Genomic DNA, 12,943 nt, shown 5'->3' with positions numbered 1-12,943 from the left:
GTCGTGGAGCAATTGTACACACACATGAGTCCCGAACGTCATCGTGGGTGAGTGTCCACGGTGGCACGCGGATCCACGACCGAGCACCACACCAGTGAGAAGTCGCCAGACGCCGGGGACCCCACCTCACCACCTGATGCCATGGATGGTTCCATCACGCACAGGAAAACTCCCATCCACACCAGGGAAACGAGGTGCGGTATAGGTGAGCGTCGGCCATGGTGTCTCCCCCGATGACTCTCTGCTCACGTTTTTTTTCTTCGCCTAGACGATGCTCTCTCGCTCGCGGCTGGATGGCTGGTTCGATAGCTAGGGATGGGAATCGCACGAATATATATATGCCCACACCCGGCCAGCCACAAACACGGAAATTCCCCCGAGATGTACGCAATTTGTTGTGCCATCAGCCCAAGCTCCCGCGATTTGGTTGAGGACGAATCTGGCAACTGGGGCCCACACAACAGAGATGCGAAGTGTGCAACGCAGGCGCAGAGCGAGGATGACTAGCCGAGCGGCTGAGGGCGTGGGCCCACATGTCGGCGTCTGGTAGACCGTGATGGGGAAAATGGGTCGCGTGGGGTGTGATTTTGGCCGTTAGGTGGGCCGAGGGATTAGGAATTCGGCCCAGCAGGAGAAAAATTGTTTCCTTTTCCTTTTTTGTTTGCTTTTTAGTTTTCAAATTCCCATAAAAGAAATCAAACTCTAAATTTATGTTCAAATGCTACAATATGAATCCAAAGCACTTACATTCATATATTTATATTAATTATTTTATTCCTTTGTGTTAGGCCAAGATCTAAAATGTGTCATGCACACATTCATGCAAAGGTATGCTGGGTGGAGGATAGCTTCGAAGTCATTGAGCATCCCTCGACCAATGATTGCATTGTATGGATACTCCATATCAATAATATCGAAGACAACTTGTTCTGTCCTTGTGTTGTGAATGTAACTGAAGGTGACTGGCATTGTTATCTTGCCAAGTGCCACTATCTGTCTCCCTCCGAAGCCACATAGAGGGTACGTTGCATCATGTATATTGTCATCTGGCTCTTGCATTTGCCTAAAAGCCTTTGCAAAGATGACATCAGCTGCACTGCCTATGTCTACCAGGACAATGTGGACCAGAAATCCCTTGACAACACAAGATATGACCATTGCATCGTTGTGAGGATAATCCTTAAGCTGAAGGTCTTCTTGAGAGAAGGTGATTGGAATATGAGACCACTTTGACTTAATGAAGGGCCCTTGCACCCCAACATGTTGTACCCTTCTCTGTGCTTCTTTCTTCTACCTCTTGTTAGCTAGTTCAAAAGTTGAACCGCCTGTGATTGGGAGCACTAGCTTCGTAGCCGAAGGTTGGTTGCTTTGCAAAGCCATCATCACAGTCGTGGAAGTGAGTTCAACGGAGGTGGGCGTCAATGTTGGTTACTTGTTCTCAAATGCTATAAATCAAGAACAAGGCAACACAATTGTTAATGGTTAAAGACCTTCGTCCTCCGAAGCATTATTTCCTTTCGGATATAAGATATTCGGACGAAGGTCATGAAGGACGTACCTTCATCATCTTAGTATATAAGTATGAATATAAATATAAACTAGGTGAGTGCCCGTGCGTTGCAACGGGGACATATAATACCAGGGTAACTTACATATAAAATATGTGTATTATGTGTCCCCGTTGCAACGACATACATATTATTCGATAAATGTTAGTGCATAGTGATCACATTGGTGCCCGTACTTTGTTACAGTTTACACATATCACATAGATCGATATTTGTTCAAACACTTATCTTTGGCTTTGCTCAGTGAGTACCAAATTATTAATGGTTGGTATCAGATATTTTTCATTTTGTAATCAACAAACAACTATACAGATGCAAAATGAATGGTACAAAGTAGTCAAAATTAATAGGCAACATACAAAACAGACGCCTTAGGATCATTGTAACTCTTAACCAAAACAGCTGCACAACCTATGGTCCATGATTCCATTAGACGAATCAGGTGTACATTCAAGAAATAAAATCAAGGGCTATTCAGGAACAATGGCTAATAGTAAAATTCGAATTACAAGCAAACAAGGAGTTTTAAAACTTCTAAGATGGCATATAGATGGATCGGATATGGCAGCTAATGCTACCGCTTGATCTGCATGGAAGCAGTCATGTAGTCCATTCCATTCATTCATTAATATCAGGTTTGCCTACCCTGAAAAATCCCAAACATGATCCTGGATAAATAAACATTAAGTAAACAACAATAATTGAAGTGTATTTCCAAAGTTGGAAATGTGAGCAGCAACATACTGGTTGAGAAACCACATTAAAAATCTTGTTAGCCATTTGTAATTCTCAACTGGATTGTCGTGAAGCAGGAGTAAAGACAAGTATTATCAAAAGAAGGAATTAATTAAGCCATAAGTGTCATATGCTCTATACTGGTTTACAATGATTGCAGGGCATACCTATAGTGTTTGAGGGGCAAGAGATGAAACTCTACATTTTAGATATATAAAGCAATGATTATTTAGTTCAAACTAGCATCTGGATTAATCTTTAGTACTTTCTTATAATCATATAATGCTAATGTACCTCAATAACTACTTCAATGAATCATATCTTTTAGTTTACCACTATGTTGTGATAGTTTACAAAGTACAATGTCACCTTATTTCCCCCATAGGTTCTTTTATCATATCTATTGTGCTGGATTTTACTCTAACCCATTAGGAGACAAACAAGTTCGTTCAATGGCATATGACACTTGTATGCTGATAAAATGATTGAACATTCTGTTTGACACATATTTTTGAAGGATGGAGGCGTACATTTGTGCACACTCGCGGTTGTTACTCGGTAGCATATGTATACTAAGAATACATATTAATGTTTGCACATTTAACGAATGGCTCAACCATAGGTACAATTGAGGAAACACTAATGGTGCTGAAAATAGAACCTTGCAAAAAGTTATACTACATAATCAGAAACTTATGCATGAACAAGAGGCTAAAACAGAACTTACAGAGCTTGTGAATATAATTGACTCAGTTTTTCGCAGAGCAGTGTTCCTCTCTGAGCATAAATAGAAAGTCCGCGTCAGGACTAAAAGTAAAATGTGTGCTGATATTTAATTAACAAACTGTAGAATAAACAAACTAAACAGCGAGAAAAAGTAAAAAAATACCTTCATCAATGTCTTCTTTCTTCCCAGCAAAGATCTAAAGCCGCATGGATTTCCTGTATTTTCTCAACACTGTCTTCTAATCTTGTTTCTGTATAGAGGGGCAATAGCATAAGTTACCCATCCAAAATGCATTTAGGTTTAACAAGCAATTTAGTTAAAATCAAAACGCAAGATATGCGGACTGCAATTGAGTTTTCAAAGTAGCTAACTTATCAAGTGGAGATCACTAATGTTTTCACAAAATGCTGAGCTTTGAAATTTCATGAAGTTCATTAGCTAACTGCTATGTTGGTGGCCACGACCACCTTCCTCTTAACAGGAGCCGGTTCAATTATCTTTGACTGAACTTCATTAGGAAGAGCACTATACACATGATAAATTATCAGCTCTAGTATGTCCCCACGAATGGCTTCATCCTCTCATGGAGAGGCTCACAAGCATGATCGATCTCTTCCTGGCCAGTCAGGAACAATAGGATATCTCCTTCGGGTTCAGTTAGATGGATCTGCAATACCATGATCAGTGCAGCGTCGCTCTCTATATATTGCAATCAAAAAAATAAAAAGAGAACTTCTCTACATCAAGAGCGATGATGACGGTTGGACCGTGTGCCCAAGGCGAAGTGTTCCAGAAAATAGAAGGTGTGGAAGGTTGTTCTCATTGTAGAGTGCGAAAGAGAACTTGACTCCCTGCAGGTGAATTTAGTGCAAGAGAAGCATCAGTCAAGAAATTTGAAGAATCTTATTGAACAGCTCGAAGCTCAAACTGCTTCAGAAGATTAGGGCGAGACGAAGAGAAAGTTGTTGAGAAAGTTGTTGGGTCGTCTCTGCCAGAAGATCGACGACTCCAGATGACAATATTGTCACCTGAAAGGGAAGAAAAACCATGAGCCTATGACATAGCATACACCCTTAGTTTGTATTCTTGCAATATGCATTCAGTTCTCTGTTTGCTCCGTAAGTTTGTGTTGTAACCTGACTAAACCAAAAAATAGGATATTTTATGATATACATACACTCCATGAATATGTTACGTAGTATTTGTGTTTACAAATAATATGGTGATCGGTTGATTTTATCGTCGTGGTTACTAATTTGGCATTGTCACCTATTTGTGGTACTTTCTATAATGGCTTGGAGAAATAAAAGCCAGGTAACCGAGAGTGTTGTTGTCAGGGCCTAAGGAGGCCCACGGAGGGGCTGCGGCAGCAGCATCCATAGGCCCTCAAAGGGGATTAGATAAGGATAGTTAGAGATAAGATTAGAAGATTAGTTGAGATTATTTAGGAGATTAGTTGAGATTATCTAGGAAGGTTATCAGTTAGTAGTTTGTTGAGAGTTTTTAGGAGATAAGGATCTCTAGCTAGATAGGGGCGGCCAACCGGCCTATTTATGTAATCAACAGATGAGAAATAAAGCAGGCAAGAATTAGAAGGGAGAAACCCTCCTCTTGCTCGGCCGTGGGTAGAGGCCCCCGGCCGACGTTCCTGCCCATCGATACCCCTCTCCAACCCCTCACCGATCTAGCGACCATAACATCTGGTATCGGCTAGCTTGGGTTTCGATCTGATCCCATGGCTTCTGCTGCCAATTTCGCGGCGTCATCCTGGCAATCGGCGTCCCCATCTCCATGGACAGCGCCGCATGTTACCTTCGTCACGCCGTCCTGGCAACCGACGTCCCCATCTCCATGGGCTGCGCCGCATGCCACCTTCGTCACGCCATCCTGGCAACCGGCATCCTATCTCCATGGGCAGCATCGCCTGCCAATTTTGTCACCACATTCTGGACGCCGGTGTGCCCATCCCCATGGACAACGCCAAATTTCATCACATCATCTTCGTTGACAGCGTCTCCATCCCCATGCGCGACGCCACTAGGGGCAGCCACGACTCAGCAATCACCAGCTCCATCGATGGGGGATTTGTGGACCAACATAAGGGCTGATCTCACAAAGATGCAAGCCATGCTCCAGAAGGTTGAGCAAGGGTTGCTGCAAATCAAGGCAGCAGTGCAACATGAGCAACACCAGCTGGCGTTGTTCGCACGGCTCTGGACGTCGGCGGCTGTGGGCATACAAGCTGCTGCTCGTGGCTTCCTTGCACGACAGAGAGTGCGGGAGATGCGCCGGCAGATGCTCGAGACAACCTTGCTGACGGTTGACCTCGGCACACGGGGGCGCGACCTCACCCTGTCGGACGGCCATCAGCAGTGGCACCGGGCCGCTATCTCCAAGTGCGAGCATGGTATGTGTATCGCGGTCGACGAACTTCAACTCTATGACAACGGCGGTAGGGAAGGCACTCACCTCGTCATCAATAAGGGCGCACTATTTAGCGCCACCACATTCGGCTACCGACCGCCACGAGGGCACCTCCGCTGGTTATTGTTGCGACCTATTCCAGGTGCACATCCATGTGCTTCCCTTTCGTGCAGATGACATCCATGGGATCCAGGTGGTTGCATACATGCGTGTCCGCCTTATCTTATGGGGTAAAAAAATCAGATTCGGAATAATAAGATAAGCCGAGATGTAAAAGGTTTTTCTTCTAGGTGTTTGGTTTTGGGTCAAGTAGACTCGATCTTTGAGCACCCGTTATGCGGCAACTCGAGGGCGAGCTGCTTGTCCAGGAGGGGTGTAGTGTCAGGGCCTAAGGAGGCCCACGGAGGGGCTGCGGCAGCAGCAGCCATAGGCCCTCAAAGGGGATTAGATAAGGATAGTTAGAGATAAGATTAGAAGATTAGTTGAGATTATTTAGGAGATTAGTTGAGATTATCTAGAAAGGTTATCAGTTAGTAGTTTGTTGAGAGTTTTTAGGAGATAAGGATCTCTAGCTAGATAGGGGCGGCCAACCGGCCTATTTATGTAATCAACGGATGAGAAATAAAGCAGGTAAGAATTAGAAGGGAGAAACCCTCCTCTTGCTCGGCCGTGGGCAGAGGCCCCCGGCCAACGTTCCTGCCCATCGATACCCCTCTCCAACCTCTCACCGATCTAGCGACCATAACAGTTGTCCCCAAAGCAACTAATTAACCTGCATATATGATTGGATCGATACTGAATTGCCAGTATTTTCTCCATGTGTAGCCACTTGCACAAGCAAGTCTCTAGCTCTTTGCCACGAATATTCATCACAGCTGCCAATACAATAAGTTCAGAGGCTATTTTGTGGACTGACAATCCACTTGAAACAATAAATTAGTATGAACAAAAAGATATTGCCTGTTGGGGGCCTTCGGCTTCCGAAGGTCCTCAAAAACATGATTTAACAATGTTTCTGGAGTATAATGCGTGGATAGGTATCTTCGGATTCGAATCAGTACCACAGTGGGAGAAGCACAAAGAATACGAAGGTTGATGCAGCGCCGAAGCTGTGAGCAGGAGAGCTTTGACATGATAGCAGAAAAGGAAACCAACTTAAAGATGAAAAGGCCATTTATACCTCGATGGATTACTATAGAGTTATTTGTGGATGTAAAGGGCATGGGTGTAATTTTACATGGGCTGCGTCCCGTGCCTATAAATAGATGAACAGTGCTCCTGTACTATTCACGTTGACTTGGCATTTGCCTTTGCGTCACGCTTGTACTCTTACCTTCTTTCAAGCCGAAGGTACACTTGTAATTTGATATCATTTTTATTTTTCCTTAGTAATAAAATACAAATGAGATAATGATAATGCATGACTGTTTATATTATATTTTTTTCTGCATGATTCTTTCTTCATTATTATATGTCATTAATTACGAAGGTATGACCTTCATAACCTTCGTCCGAAAATCATTATATCCTAAGGGAAATAATGCTTCGAAGGACGAAGGACTTTAACGTTTAATATTCTCTGTGTTGCCTTGCTCTTGACTCATAGCATTTGAGAACAAGTCCCCAACATTGGTGCCCACCTCCGGTGAACCCTTTTCGACCACCTTCGGCAAGCATCGACCTTCGTCATGCCGCCAAAGAAAGCTTCAGCAACAGGGGCTGCCCCTCTGCAGCCGCTGGACCCGAACCAGGAGACCCTTTCTCTTCGGGAGGCCCGAAGCCAGAAGAGGAAGGCCACCAGTCCAACGCCTCAGGAGGACGACTTGGACCAAGAGATCAGGAATATGGAGATGCTTCATCAGCAAGTGCAAAGGAAGAAGGAAAAGATGGCTCAGCTAGCTGACCTGCAAAGGCAGATAGACGAAGCCTCTGAAGAAGTTCGTCATCTTGCTCAAGATGAGCAAAACCGAAGTCCTCGGCATAGAGAGCTTCACCAAGAGGGCTTCGTCAACGAGGACGACTGGTATGAGGATTTCCATCATGGAAATTTTGCCTTTGATGATGCTTCTCCTCTGTCAGCAGAACTGCAGGCTACACATTGGCCTTCGTCTTACAAACCACCTCAGCTCCCCATGTATGACGGACACTCAGATCCGAAGCAATTTCTGATGAGCTACGAAGCAACCATATCTTCATATGGTGGCAATACTGCAGTCATGGCGAAATCCTTCGTCATGGCAGTCAAAAATGTTGCGCAAACCTGGTACTCCTCTCTTCGGCCAGGAACAATCACATCATGGCAAAAGCTGAAGGACATGCTTATCACCAGTTTCCAAGGGTTTCAGACGAAGCCGGTCACTGCTCAAGCTTTGTTCCAGTGCACCCAGGATCACGAAGAATACCTTTAGGCGTATGTTCAAAGGTTCTTATGACTGAGGGCATAGGCGCCAACTGTGCCCAATGAAATTGTCATTGAGGCCATGATTAAGGGGCTTCGGCCAGGACCTACAGCCCAATACTTCGCCAGGAAACCCCCTCAGACTCTGGAGAAACTGCTTCAGAAGATGGATGAATACATCCGTGCTGATAATGACTTTTGACAAAGAAGGGAGGAAGCTTACAGGTTCTCCGAAATGACCAGGGGCTTCGGAGGGAGAGTCCACCCTAGACACGTCAGATCAATTCATTCCACTCAGAATGACGACAGGGGAAGTCAGTAATAGAGGCCGCAATATTCCTCCCAGGCTTTGGGGCAGCAACAGAGCTATCCTTGGCCCCCAGCTCCAAGGGGCAGAGGCACCAGAGCTTCAGAGGAAGGTTTGGGATCAGCCCAGGAAAATTTATTGCCTATTCTGCTATGAGGACAAGGGCCATACTACCAGGATGTGCCATGTCACCATCCAGAAACAGAAAGAGATAGCAGAAGCTGCAGCCCAACAGAGCCAGCCGAAGCAAGTTATGCATACTGCTTCGTACCACTCACCGTACATTCCAGAGTATGTGGGTAACCATCCTGCAGCTTCTGTTGCTTCGGCAAGCCAACCTTAGGCATCTTGGCAACAGCTTCCACCTCCACCACCAATACAACGAGGCCAGCAGCCAGAAGGGAGCCAGCACACTCATCAGCAACGAGACTTCAGAGAGGAGTTCGAAGCTCGCACAGTCAACAGTACTGTGCCAGAGTCGAAGCACATTTACTAGAAGATATCCTACTGCTGAAATAGTTCTTGCATTCGTTATCATTTTTCTTTTTTAATAAGGAACAATCATTGAAAGCCTAAGTCTTTCTTGTCGTTTTCAATTTCTTGTAACAACTTCGTTTTTGCCATAGTGAAAATATATCTTCTCCACAGACTCACAGAATCCAAAAAGTTGCCGAAGCATGAAAACTCGTTCTTAAGAGCTCGTGGCTACAGAAAGTATCTCCGAAGCTACAAAAAAGTCGTTCTACGGAACGCAGCGTAAGTTTGCCGAAGTTACAAAAGTCGTTCCTAAGGGAGCGCAGCGTAAGTTTTCTGCTCAAAAGTCGTTCCAAAGGGAATGCAGAGCTTACAACGAAAAATAAACGCTGATTCCGCCAAAGTATAAGGCAAAGCGCGAAAAGTCAACGCAAATACCACCGAAGTAAAAGGCGAAGAAGCTCCTAAGGGAGGCTTACAGCGAAAAGTCAGCGCTGATACACCGAAAAATAAGCGATGAAGCTGAAAAATAAACGGCAAAAAAATCGTGTGCTCTACTGTGGGAATGTGTGTGTATCTTCGGCACAAATATCATTTTGCATAGCATAACATCATCACATCATTTGCATAGCATAACATCATACATCATATTGCATCAATGGCACAAGAAGGGGATACAATGTTGATCTTCGGAGATTGTTTCGAAGAAGCAGTGCCAAGGCACAAAATAAGTTTTGAAGAAGTACAGCTTCGTCAACTCTAATATGAAAAGGAGATCTATTGCTTACGAAGCATAAGGTTTTTACAGAGATTGGATGTTTTTACGAAATATGGATATTCTTCACGAAGCATGAAAAGAAGGGAAGGTGTTTTTCGCCGAAGGCTCAAGAACGGTATGTACATAAAGTTTCATGCATCGTAAAGAATTGAGTTACAAGCAGCTTATATATTACATTCAAAAATATAAAAAATACTACACACTTTGTTCAGCAAATATTACATTCCAAATGTTTTTACAATAACAGCTATTCTTCTTTTAAAACTGCTTCCGCAGCTTTGTTTAACAGTCGAGAAATAGCTTCATCCAAAATAGCTTCGACCATTTTAGTGATTTCTTCCTCTCTCTTTGCTTCTGGGTCGGCCGTTGGCTCGAAGGGCTCTGGGGAAGGAGATAGCTCAGCTGCGATAGAAAATGTAAATAAGTCCGAAGTCACAAAAATAAAACATAAAGTTAAAAGTTATTAAGCAATACCTATCCGCCTTTCAAGTTTCGCAGCCTTCTCAGTTGCCTTCGTCGCTTCTTTTGGATCATGAGAATCTTTTTTACTCTTTTTTATTATCTCGTGCGCCATCTCTCGGCCACCATTCTCCCAGATGCCAGTAAAGAATTTCCCGCCAACTAAGCTTGCTTCGGCCGAGGGGTCTTTTGTATCTTCAATAGATAAGGTAGCTTCGGTTTGAGCCAAAGCTTTCACGTGATCACAGCCTGATTTCTCCAAAATAGCCGCGATTCCTCTGGCACCTGAGAAGGCGCAGACATCCCCGCGACCACTCAAAACTTCTTTAAAGGCTTCAGCTTCGTTGCTGATCCAATCAATTGGGCCTTCAGGATCGCCCCTTACGAAGTTGTCCTCGCTAGAGAATGCGCCAACATTGGCGAAGCTAGATTTTATTTTTTGCACACATTCTATGGATTTTTTGTAGCATTTCTCTTTTGAAGACCGAAGTTCTACAACTGTCTTCTCCCAATAATTTTTCCAATAGTTATTGGCGTCTCGGTCAGCTTCGGCAATTGCACACTTTAATTTTGCTTCTGCTAGCTGTTTCCGAAGGTCTTCAATTTCGCATTTCTGGGCTTCAGCTTGGGCTTTGAAGGTAGCTTCGTCTTCTTTTATTTTGTCTACCAATGAGTTTAATATTTTATCTTTTTCAAGACCTTCGTTCCTTAGTTCAATTACTTCGGAACGAAGGTTGTTCAAAGCTATAGTACATCCTTCGTCTTCAGCACTTTTTTGCGCCCTGAGGGCGTTGCTAAGAATAAGGCCCTTAAAAAGGAATACGGTATTAAGTATAAGCAAATGGAAAAATTTTGCTTTTCAGTAAAATTCATTTTCTCACCTTTAAGCTATTGTATGCTAAGCTGTCGGCCAATTCATCTTTTGATAGCACCGAGAGCCCGTCCTCTAGTGTCGGGAATCTGAAGCTTTTGCTCATCTCCCGGCAGACAGAAATCTCCTTGCTGCCTGGGAGACAATACAAGAAGTCTTCTTCTCCGCTGCCGTTGAAAATCAATGCCCCCTTTGGATATTTCAATTTTTGGGCATAGAACTGAGCTTCTCGCTTTTCTTTTTCAGTCAACTTTTTCCCCGAAGCATATCATAAAATATAATTGAGAGCTTCGGAAAATGCTTCGGGGGTGGCAGTGGCAGTTTTTTCAGCCAAAATTTGCTCTGCCGCTTCTGTTTCTTTTCCTCTGGTTTCCAAGGATTTCTCCTTGGCGGGCTCTGAAGGCCCAGCTTCGGTCTCAGCCTGGCGCTTTGTAGCTTCGGCTTCAGATGCTGTTGTCTCAATTTGCGTTTTTGGAGCTTCGGCAATTTTCCTCGGAGTAGAGCTTGAAGACTTCATTGTCTCCAGTACATCTAGAACATTAACCATCCTTTTTCTTTTGGGTGTCACTGCTAGACCTTTCTGGGTTTTTGGCACTTCAACTCCTGCCGAAGGACTTAAAATTTCTGATGTTCTTGTCCCTTCAGCTCTCGGCTCTTCAATTTTTTCAACCTTTGGCATTGCAGTCAGCTCTTCAGTTTTCTGCGCAAGCGCAGGTTCTTTGGCTTCAGTAGCCGAAGAGGTCTCATCGACAAACTCGGGCACTATGGTCGGCTCAAGCAAGCGCGGTCGGTGAGTAAGAACCTTCACCTTTTTCCTCTTCGGCGCAGGCTCGCCTGGAGCAGCTGAAGCATCATCTTTCCTAGAAGTTGCACCTTTTCTTTTTTGCCCCTGTAACGGGTAGCGGTAGTCAGGGTACATGAACCCAATAGCATCAAAAACTCTGTTGAGTGTCTTCTTTTTCCGGCTTCCGAAGGCCGCTGATAGTGCATTATCTTCTGTTTTGGAGTACGGCCCAAGCAGTTCATCGCTTGTAGCTTCGACACTCTTTAGCCAATCATCGTCTGGCTCGTCAAACTGGTCTCCAAATCTGAAGGTGTATTTTAGTCGAACCAAATCACCTTCGTACCAATGGCCATATCCTGTAGGCCACATGCTCTTGAACTAAGTCCCTTGTCCCGATGAAGGAGCAGACTATGCCGAAGGCCTTTCGGCATTCTTCGGCTGTTTCATCAATTTCCACCTTCGGCTTCCGGAGGCCGAAGCGTTGCCAGATAGGGCGCATGATAATCTCCTTAATATCCTCTCGTGCCTTTAAATCATTTTTCACATAGAACCATTCCTTCATCCAATCCCCGGGCCATCGCTTCCGGAATGTCGGCACAGGGCAGCTTGACCCAGAGCGGGCAACGAAGCTATAACAGCCAAAGTTGTTGTGATACTGCTCCTTTACCCGAGGGCTTCGTCTCATATAAAAGTTCGTGCATGCTACAAAAACTTTTAGCATTTGGCTCTAAGCCCTGACTCCTCACAGCCCATATGAAGACTCCCATCCTTATAATGGCTTCGGGAGTAATCTGGTGAAGAAAAATCTGGAATATCTTCAAAACCTCAACCACGAAACTGCTTAGAGGGAACCGAAGTCCAGCCTTGAAGAAGCTTCGGAAGACCATGACTTCATTTTCTTCGGGGGTAGGACAAGTCTTGTCTCCGTTGTCAGCTCTCACAATAGACATATCCCGAAAATATCTCCCCCTCATATTGTCAAGATGGCTCTGTTTAATAATTGATTTTCCAAAAACTGCATGGCTTGGTCACCATGGTCGATATTCGGAGTCTTCCCCACCGCTTTCCACATCATAATTGTCACTATCACCAGTATCTTCAGATAAACCTTCTAAAATCTCCCTAGTAATCTTCTCCGTATTCGTCTTTGCTATTGACTCCAGAAAGCCAAGATTCTTCTCCTCAGAAAGGCTCAGCTTCGTTTCAGCAAAAACTTTTTTATCTTCAGACATCTTCGAAAATGCTAAAAAACTGCTCTCAAAGCCGAAGCTTAAAAAACTTTAAAAGCCAAGCAAGTGTTGGTGCGCAAAGAGCTAAAAGTTGAGTAAGCAAGGGCAGATGGCAAAAAAGAATGCCCAATGAGCTCGTGGTGCGCTCTTATTTATACGCCTAGTGCGTCGAAAATTGGAAGGCCCCAC

This window comes from Zea mays, chromosome 10 (assembly GCF_902167145.1).
Source record: "Zea mays cultivar B73 chromosome 10, Zm-B73-REFERENCE-NAM-5.0, whole genome shotgun sequence".
Taxonomy (NCBI): Eukaryota; Viridiplantae; Streptophyta; class Magnoliopsida; order Poales; family Poaceae; genus Zea; species Zea mays.
This window is presented reverse-complemented; position numbering follows the sequence as displayed.